The 10539-nt window shown below is 38.5% G+C and overlaps 1 long non-coding RNA gene across 1 annotated transcript; it reads right to left on the bottom strand.

Moving 5' to 3' along the window:
• Positions 1 to 8217: 8217 nt before the first annotated feature.
• On the bottom strand, positions 8218 to 9873 carry LOC110794079 (uncharacterized). The gene is made up of 2 exons (XR_002534913.2): positions 9193 to 9873; positions 8218 to 8682 (listed from the first exon to the last, which is right to left on the bottom strand). It is a non-coding gene; the product is annotated as an uncharacterized lncRNA (long non-coding RNA).
• Positions 9874 to 10539: the final 666 nt, after the last annotated feature.

Here is a 10539-nt window from a genome sequence, read left to right as displayed (position 1 = left end):
ACAAGCTATGACGAGCCCTAGCTCCAAGCAATGGCAAGAAGCCATGCAATCTGAATTGGACTCCATGTCTGAAAACCAAGTATGGGATTTGGTCGATTTGCCAGATGGCTATCAAGCCATTGGAAGCAAATGGGTTTTCAAACTGAAAAAGGACAAGGATGGGAAACTTGAAGTTTTCAAAGCTAGATTGGTTGCAAAAGGTTACAGGCAAGTCCACGGTGTGGATTACGATGAAACCTTTTCACCAGTTGCAATGCTAAAGTCTATTCGGATAATGTTAGCAATCGCTGCATATTACGATTACGAAATATGGCAGATGGATGTCAAAACTGCTTTCTTAAACGGTGTTTTAACAGAAACTGTGTTTATGACACAGCCTGAAGGTTTTGAGGATCCAAAGAATGCTAAAAAGGTATGCAAGCTAAAGAAATCAATCTACGGATTGAAGCAGGCATCCAGGAGCTGGAATATACGTTTTGATGAAGCAGTCAGTGACTTTGGTTTCATCAAGAACGCAGACGAATCTTGTGTATTCAAGAAGGTCAGTGGGAGCAAAATTGCTTTCCTAGTATTATATGTCGACGACATATTGCTTATCGGAAATGACATTCCTATGTTGAACTCTGTCAAGATTTGGCTTGGGAAATGTTTTTCGATGAAGGATCTAGGAGAAGCACAGTACATATTGGGCATCAAGATTTACAGAGATAGACCTAAAAAGATGATTGGACTTAGTCAAAGCACTTATATCAATAAGGTGCTTGATAGGTTCAAGATGGCGGACTCCAAGCGAGGCTACCTACCCATGTCTCATAGAATGACTCTAAGCAAGACTCAGTGCCCAAAAACACTTGATGAGCGTAGACGAATGAATGGGATTCCATATGCATCATTAATTGGTTCAATAATGTATGCTATGATATGTACACGCCCGGATGTTGCGTACGCACTCAGTGCTACGAGCAGATACCAGTCAGACCCAGGAGAGGCGCATTGGACTGCTGCCAAGAACATTCTGAAGTACCTGAAAAGGCACAAAGATGACTTCCTGGTCTATGGTGGAGATGATGAATTAATTGTTAAAGGCTATACGGACGCAAGTTTCCAAACCGACAAAGATGATTTCAGATCACAGTCTGGGTTTGTCTTCTGCCTCAACGGAGGAGCAGTAAGCTGGAAAAGTGCTAAGCAAAGCACCATTGCGGATTCTACAACTGAAGCGGAGTACATTGCTGCACATGAAGCAGCAAAGGAAGCTATATGGCTAAGGAAGTTCATAGGTGAACTTGGTGTAGTCCCCTCCATTAAAGGACCAATAGCCCTGTATTGTGACAATAACGGAGCTATTGCACAGGCAAAAGAGCCTAGACACCACCAGAGAGTCAAGCATGTACTTCGTAGATTTCACCTTCTACGAGAGTTCTTTGAAAGAAAAGAAGTCGAGATAAGCAAAATTGGAACTGATGACAACATATCAGATCCATTAACTAAACCTCTGCCGCAGGCGAAGCACAACTCGCACACTGCAACTATGGGAATCAAGCATATTGGAGAATGGCTTTGATGTCTCTGTTTAATGTTTTAAAGTTTTAGAGTTTAAATCTTTGTAAAACATTATTGGTTAATCATTCACAATAAATGAAAAGAATTCATTTTTCCATTTAATTTGTGGTTTATTAAATGATGAGTCCCTTCAATTTGACGATATATTCAAGATAGACTGTCAGGACCAGTCCTGTGACTAAGAAATGTCTATCAAGTGAACTTGAATGTCAAAAGTTGAAAATGGTCCCTAGTCGGAGTTTTCTATAAAATTGGACGCATAGAAAACGTTAGACGATTAGAAAGCAAGATGACTAGTAGTTCTGTTTCTTGAACTATGTGGACATGGCAATGTCATAATCATTTGCATAGATACTTACTTTGGGAAGACTAGTATCGGACAAGACCTATGAAACTTTACTGTAAGAGATGAAAGTCTGTCATAAGTAAATTTCATTAAATTATTAGACACTAAATCCTCAATACCTGAGTGATTTGAGATTACTTGTTTGAGAACTGTTTGCTTTGACGTTGACCAACCGTCGCACCGTAAAAGGAGGCTATAAAGGCAACGCTCAGGTAATCACCTATCAAACGAAGTCTAATCTCAAGATCGCAAGATTGGGATTGTCCTCCCATAAATCGGGATGAGATGCTTAAAAGTTGTACAAGGCCACTCGGAGAGCTAGAAACTGTGAAATGCATGGCCGTGCTCAGATGAATCATAGGCTATGATTATCTGTTTATTTGATCAGTTGAACTCTGAAACCGAGGAACACCTCTGGACATAATAAGGATGACAACTCTTACCTTATGTTCAAGAGCAAGCATCGAGCGACAAAGGAATTAGGAAATGCACACTTGTCCCTAAGGACAAGTGGGAGACTGAAGGAAATAATGCCCTTGGTCCAAGTATGCATTCTATGATAAGTCTAATAAATGCGGTTCAGTATTAATTAACAAGTTAATAATTCAGTGAGATCAAGTGAGCTGAATGCCTAGCTAGAGGCCGCTTCAGTTCAAGTGGAATTAATGATATTAATCCACAGCTTACTCTTGACTGAACCCGTAGGGTCACACAAATAGTACGTAAACGGATCAAGTATTTAATGGCATTAAATACTCTATCTATGGATATTCGGAATCGACGGATCTTGGTTTCAGTGGGAGCTGAGATCGTCACAGGCAAGAAATGAATACTCCGGAAACGATGATATTACCGGAAACGGAAATATGGATCGTATCGGAAATATAAATATTATCCAAGTCGTAGATGTTGCCGGAAACGGAAACATGGTACGTATCGGAAAATATTATCGGAAATGGAAATATTACCAGAATCGGAAATATTGCCGGAAACGGAAATATTGTCAGAATCGGAAATATTACCGGAATCAGAAAATAATTCCGGAAACGGAAATATTAAATATTTGTTCGAAACGGAAATTAATTCCGGAATCGGAAATGTTAAATATTGTTCGTATCGGAAATGAATTCCGGAATCGGAAATTTAATCGGAAGCGTATCGTACGAATAAGCATCGGACGAGGCCTGCCGGACGAGGGCCCAGCACGAAGCCAGGCCATCGCCCAGCAAGCCAAGCGCGCCACACAAACAGCCACGCCAGGCCCAGCGCAAGGCCAGGCCCAGCAGGCCGTGGCAGCGCGCACAGCGCGCGCAGCGCGCGTGGGTGCTTGCGTGGGCTTGTAGCTCGCGTAGGCCTCGCTGCGTGGGCTGCTGCTCGCACGCACGCATGGGCGGCCCATCGTGGCTGCCGTGTGTGTGTGCGTAAGTGTTTGTGTTCGTGCACGTTTCCTAAAACGTGCAGAGTTCGGTTAATGATTAAATTCCTAATTCTATTTGATAAATTAATTAAATTAGAGTTCTTGTAGGATTCTAGGTTTAATTAATTTGTATCTGAATAGGATTCCAATTCCCTTTCCATAACCCTATAAATATGTGGCCTGGGTTCACAATTTATAATGAGTTTCAAAGTATTCAAAGTGAGTTTTTGAGAGAAAAATTCAGCCACACATCTTGCTCAAAAGTGCCGAAAATTCTAGTACCTTAAGGGCGATTCTAGTTGGTCAATCTTAAGGCGGATCCGGACGTGTTGTGGACTATCTACGGAGGGACGACACTTGGAGTCCTAAAGACTTGTTCTTGTTCGGTTCGGGCGCAGCTAGGGAGGGCACGCAACAAAGAGTATGCATCTAAATTATGCTATATGATTATGTGTAAATAATATGTAATCCTGGGTTAATGGTTGTTTCCGCATGATTTATGTAATATCATATGTATCATAACCTAACAATCTGAACCTTGGTATTAGACTAAATGCACCTTGGTTGAAGGACATATTTCCTTCAGTGTGCTCGAGTCTAATCCTTTTGGCACTTTACATGGTATTCATGGGAGCTTATTATTTTGACAAGGTTGAATTGTATGATATTTATCAATTCCAAATTGTGTTTTAATAGTTACCATTTTTTTTTACGTGAATTACATATTAATTAAGAACTATCAATGGCAGTGTTTCCCCAAGTTATATATGATTAATAAAATGAGACTCCTTATCTAGCTAGTTTTTTATGAATCACTGTATACATGAATTAAGTGATATCAAGGCCGTGTTAGACAATCAAACTCGGTGTAACGTAGCATAACTCATATCTAAAACTTTTTTATGGCCTTTTATATTTCTTCTATGCACTTTCAACTCTAGCTTTACTTAACATTTATAAATAATTTACAATTTGGGACTACCTATTTATCATTCAGGAATTAGCAAATAATAACTTTAAAAAATTTAATTATAAGATAGAATAGTATTTATAACCGTCACAAGGAGTATATATGTATATGCACATTCTCACATTAAATTATAACTATATATATGTAATACGTTTATAAAAATTAATTTAATGATTTAAGATTTAATTTAGGGAATCCCAAATTAGATGAGGAGTTACCAAATCGTTTGGGACTTCTTGTTTCTTAATTTGGAGTTACAAAATGATTAACGTAAAATAACTTCTAGCTCCTAAGAAAATGAGTATTGTTCTCAAACTTAATCATTTCGACACATTATAGGGTGTAAGGTTGTGAACAATATAATTCATGCGGAAAAACCATAAAGCCGGGAATCCGAATTAATTGTCACATAGTCAATTAACATAATTTAGTTTACATACTATGTGATGCGTGCCTTCCCTAGCTGTTCTTTAACCAAACAAGAACAAGTAAAGGGATCCAAGTGTCGCCCCTCAGTAGAAACTCCACAGCACGTTCGGATCCGCCTTAGGTTCAACCAACTAAGATATTCTCTAAGGTTTTATACACTCGGGAAACTCACAAAAGTGATAGGAAAATATTAAAATGTCTCTTGAATTTAATGTATGTTGTGTGTGTTATAAATTGTGATCATAAGCCACATATTTATAGGGTGGAAATAGAGAAGTTTAATCTTACTAGGAATCAACTAACTAAACCCATTAGGATTCTAGCTAATTATAACTATTAGTATTCTAGGAATAATCAAACACTAACTTTAAGTATTTAGATCTATCCTAGAATTCTAATTAATGTAGGATTAGGAAAACGAACAACTTATGGCCCAAGTAACTTGGCGCATAAGTTTAATGACATGCGTGTGGGCTTGGTCCTGGGCGCACAAGGCTTACTTGCCGCCCACGCAGCCTTGCAGGCCACGATGCCTTGGCGCGCACTACAGGCCATGGGCGATGTCCCATCGCTGCCGGCCCATCGCTGCTGCCTTGTTGCCTACCCTAGGCGCTAAGCCTAGCGCTGCCGCTGGGCTTCGCGCTCGGCGGTGGCGCTGGACCTTGTGCCTGGCGCTGGCTTGTCAAGCTTGCGGGCCATGCTCTTCAAGCGATGGGCTGGCTCGCTTGCCGGCCTGTCGCTCGTCGCGCTTCCGAATCGTTTTCCGATTCCGGAATTTATTTCTGATTCGAACAATATTTACGTTTTCGATATTATTTCCGATTCCGATAATATTTTCGATTCCGACAATATTTCTATTTCCGATAATATTTTCCGATATGAACAATATTTCCGTTTCCGGCAATATCTTCAAATTGGATAATATTTATATTTCCGTTATGAACCATATTTCCGTTCTCGATAATACCTTCGACTTGGATAATGTTTATATTTCCGTTATGAACCATATTTCTGTTTCCGGCAATATCTTCATTTTCGGAATATTTTTTCTTTGCCTTGATGATTTCAGCTCCCACTGGAACCGAGATCCATCATTTCCGAAAGACCATATAGAGTACTTAATGAATATTATTGTCACTTAAATATTTGATCCGTTCACGCACTATTTGTGACTGTCAGGACCAATCTTGTGACTAAGAAATGTCTATCAAGTGAACTTGAATGTCAAAAGTTGAAAACGGTCTCTGGTCGGAAGTTTTCTATAAAGGTGGATGCATAGAAAACGCTAGACGACTAGAATGCAAGATGACTAGTAGTTCTATTTCTTGAACTATGTGGACATGGCAATGTCGCAATAATTTGCATAGATACTTACTTGATAAAGATTAGTATCGGACATACCTATGAAAATTTACTGTAAGAGATGAAAATATGTCATAAGAAAATTTCATTACATTATTAGACACTAATCCTCAATACCCGAGTGATTTGAGATTACTTGTTTGAGAACTGGTTACTTTGACATTGTCAAGCGTCGTCCCGTAAAAGGAGACTATAATGGAACGCTCAGGTAATCACCTATCAAACGAAGTCTAACCTCAAGATCACAAGATTGGGATTGTCCTCCCATAAATCGGGATGAGATTTCGAAAGTTGTACAAGGCCACTCGGAGACCTAGAAACTGTAAAATGCATGGCCGTGCTCGGATGAATCATAGGCTATGATTATCTTTTTATTTGATCAGTTGAACTCTGACACCGAGAAATACCTATGGACACAATAAGGATGACTACTCTTACCTTATGTTCATGAGCAGGCATCGAGCGACAAAGGAATTAGGAAATGCACACTTGTCCCTAAGGACAAGTGGGAGACTGAAGGAAATAATGCTCTTGGTCCAAGTTTGCATTTATGAATTTAATGCTTAGTCTAATAAATGCAGTTCAGTATTAATTAACAAGCTAATAATTCATTTAGATCAAGTAAACTGAATGCCTAGCTAGAGCCCGCTTCAGCTCAAGTGGAGTTAATAACATTAATCCACAACTTACTCTTGACTGAACCCGTAGGGTCACACAAATAGTACGAGAACAGATCAAGTATTTAAGTGAATATATTATTCATTAAGTACTCTATTCATGATCATTCGGAAATGACGGATCTCGGTTCCAGTGGGAGCTGAAATCGTCAAAAGGCAAAGTAAAGAATATTCCGGAAATGAAGATGTTGCCGGAAACGAAAATATGGTTCATGATAAAAATATAAATATTATCCAAGTTATAGATGTTGCTGGAAATGGAAACATGGTTCGTATCGGAAAATATTAACGGAAATAGAAATATTGCCGGAATCAGAAAAATTGCTGGAAACAGAAATATTACCGGAATCGGAAATATTGTCGGAATAGGAAATTATTACCGGAATCTGAAATATTAACGGAAAAGTAAATATTGTTCGAAACGGAAATAAATTCCGGAATCGGAAACGAATCGGAAGCTCGACGAGCGACAAGCCGGCAAGCGAGCATGCTCATCACTCGACAAGCAAAGACTGCAGGCACATCACAAGGCACAAGGCCCAGCGCCAACGCTAAGCCTAGCGCCCAACAATGGTGCTAGCGTGTTATGCGATGGGCCACGGCCAAGCAGCAGCAAGCAATGGGCCACGACCAGCAGCGAGCCTTGCTTGGGCCAAGCCAAGGAGTGCGCCAGCATGGGCCTGCAAGGCTGCGTTGGTGGCGATTCCTTGTGCATCAAGGCTTGTGTGATTTCTTCGGCGTCAAGTAACTTGGGCCTTAAGAAATCAGTTTTCCTACTTCAACTAAAATTAGATACTTTAAATATATTTGAAACACTAAGTGTTTAATTAATCCTAGAATTCTAATTCTACTAATTAACTAGAGTCCTAATAGGATTAGTTAATTGAATCCTAGTAGAATACTAATTCCTTATTTCCTACTTTATAAATAGGTGATTAGTGTTCACAATTTATAGACAACCCATACAATATACTTTACATAGATTTTGTTCAAGGGAGAACATGGAACCGAACGTGTTGTGGACTATCTACGGAGTGGCGACACTTGGAGCTCTAAAGACTTGTTCTTATTTGATTCGGGAGCAGCTAGGGAAGGCACACATCACATTGTCTGTACCCTAAATTATGCTAATTTACAATGTGGAAATTAATTTGAATTCCTGGCTTTATGGTTTTTCCGCATGAATATATATTGTTTATATTGTTCATAACCTTACAACCAAGACCATCTATTGGAAATAGGCTCAGTGACACGGCTGCTACGGTCTGCAAGTGTGTTTGAAAATGCACATAACAATTGTGACAGTGTTCCAATTTGGTGAACTGTTCGAAGTGGAATCCTCAATATGTCTCCTTCCTTTCTAGGAAGGAAACAAGGACAGGCACATAAGAAGAGAATCATACTAAAAGAAAAGAACATTAACATAACCACAAAATCAAAATAAACGACAATGTTACAAAATAATCCTTCTATTTTCAATTCATTCATTTGTAACTCAATTTACAACTTGCTAAAAATTGTCAAAGTAACTCAAGTTTACGTGATAACTACGAACCCTAAACTGCAACAACCCGAATTACAACCTACTACACTAGCTAGTTTAAGCCAAAATCCAACCAAAATACTAGTACATCATCATCATGATCATACCCCTAATTACAACCTAAACACTACTTAAAGCCTAACATCCATCATCACCACCAAACATTTGCATCTGCATCTTCTGCATCAAGTTAAAAACACTACTGCATCTTCTGCATCAAGTTAAAAACACTACTGCATCTTAACTACTGCATATGCATCATCATTATCACCAAGGCAAAACAACTAACAACATCACAAGCTCGTATTTTTGACATCAGGTACCCACAGTGGCAATGGTTGTTGATTGGAAGGATAACTTGTTTTGTACCTTGCCCTGTACAGAAATATCCAATAAAACACTTCAATTTTGTATGATTCACACTAAATTGTTAGTTATTGACAAAAGCCTCAAATTTTAAAACCCACAATTTACAAATATAATGGACAAACCCTGATATACTTTCTTGCTAATTATTCCGCAAGTTAAGAACCCTAATTTTCGAAAAATCTCCAATTTTCGACTCAATTACAAGAAATATTTAATAATCCCCAATCAAAAACCCTAATTTTTTGACAAATCCCCAATCGAAAAACCCTAATTTCCGCAAAAGCCTTATTCGAAAAAACTCTTATTTTCAGAGAATCCCCAACCGAAAAACTCAAATTTTGTAAAACCCCCAATCAAAGAACCATCAAAGTCGAAAAAACCTCAATCGAAGAACCTAATTTTTGAAAAACCCCATTTGAAGAACCATACATATCGACAAAACCCCCAATTTCAGCGTCAATTTTTTTAGAAACTCCCAATTCAATGATAGCAGGAGTTAAGGAGAGGGATTATTACCTGTTGTTATCAGGTTGAAGCTTCCAACCTTCAACCTTCAACCTTCAACCTTCAATGGGGCCCGATGTTCAATAATAGAGAGAGAGAGAGAGAGAGAGCATAGTGAAAGAGAATAGAGGGAACCAATTTATGAAAAAGAATTGAACTAATAATCTTAGAATTGAAATTCAGAAGTTTGGTAGTTGAGGAGATGAGCTATTGAGGAGGGAGGGGACTGGGGAGTTGAGCAGAGATTAAAGGGACGAAGAAGATGTAAACTTGTAATCAAAAAATGGGTGGGGGTGAATGGAAACAACTAGGGGATGTTTGGTTGTTAGAGGATTGTGAGAAAATTAGAGGTTTGGATCAATTTAGAGGTTTGACCTTTCAAAACCTCTAATTGGGGTGTTTGGTTGTTAGAGAATTGGAATAGCGGATTGAGAATAATCAGCTAAATCTAGAAACGCAGCTAAGAGCAGCGTTTACAATTAGGGGATTCAAGTTTTAATGTGAAATTACAAGATTGTCCTCAACAACCCATATCATTCTACAGCTTTCCATTAATTCATTCTTTCACCTACCATTCAAATTGAAACCTGGTAATTCTCTCTAGCTTGCACCTTCATAGTAGATACAAGAAGATAAGAATCCTGATTATTTTTCTTACTTGTTATTTTACTGCTCCTTTTCGATTTTCTTGAACTTTTTGTAAATTATTTCTGCAAAAAAAATTGCCCAGTAACACCTCGATTTGGATGAGTAACGAAGAAACTGCCGAAAAACTGCGTACGTATAATTAAATAAACGCAATTTGCAATTAATTAACAATTACGAAAATTAATCACCCCTTTTAATTCTTGCAAATTTGTAATATTTAACCATGTTCATGAAATTTATATTATGAAAATAATAAGAGGCTCGGGATACCACTGTCAGGTTATGATACATATGACAATTCATAAATCATGCGGAAAAACCATTTAGCCAGGAATACATATTATTTACACATAATCATATAGCATAGTTTAGATGCATACTCTTTGTTGCGTGCCCTCCCTAGCTGCGCCCGAACCGAACAAGAACAAGTCTTTAGGACTCCAAGTGTCGTCCCTCCGTAGATAGTCCACAGCACGTCCGGATCCGCCTTAAGATTGACCAACTAGAATCGCCCTTAAGGTACTAAAAATTTCGGCACTTTTGAGCAAGGAATTTGTCTGAATTTTTCTCTCAAAAACTCACTTTGAATACTTGAAAAACTTGTTATAAATTGTGAACCCAGGCCACATATTTATAGGGGTATGGAAAGAGAATTGGAATCCTATTAGGATACGAATTAATTAAATTAGAATCCTAATGAAACTCTTATTT

The sequence above is a fragment of the Spinacia oleracea genome, chromosome 3, assembly GCF_020520425.1.
Source record: "Spinacia oleracea cultivar Varoflay chromosome 3, BTI_SOV_V1, whole genome shotgun sequence".
Taxonomy (NCBI): Eukaryota; Viridiplantae; Streptophyta; class Magnoliopsida; order Caryophyllales; family Amaranthaceae; genus Spinacia; species Spinacia oleracea.
This window is presented reverse-complemented; position numbering and strand designations above follow the sequence as displayed.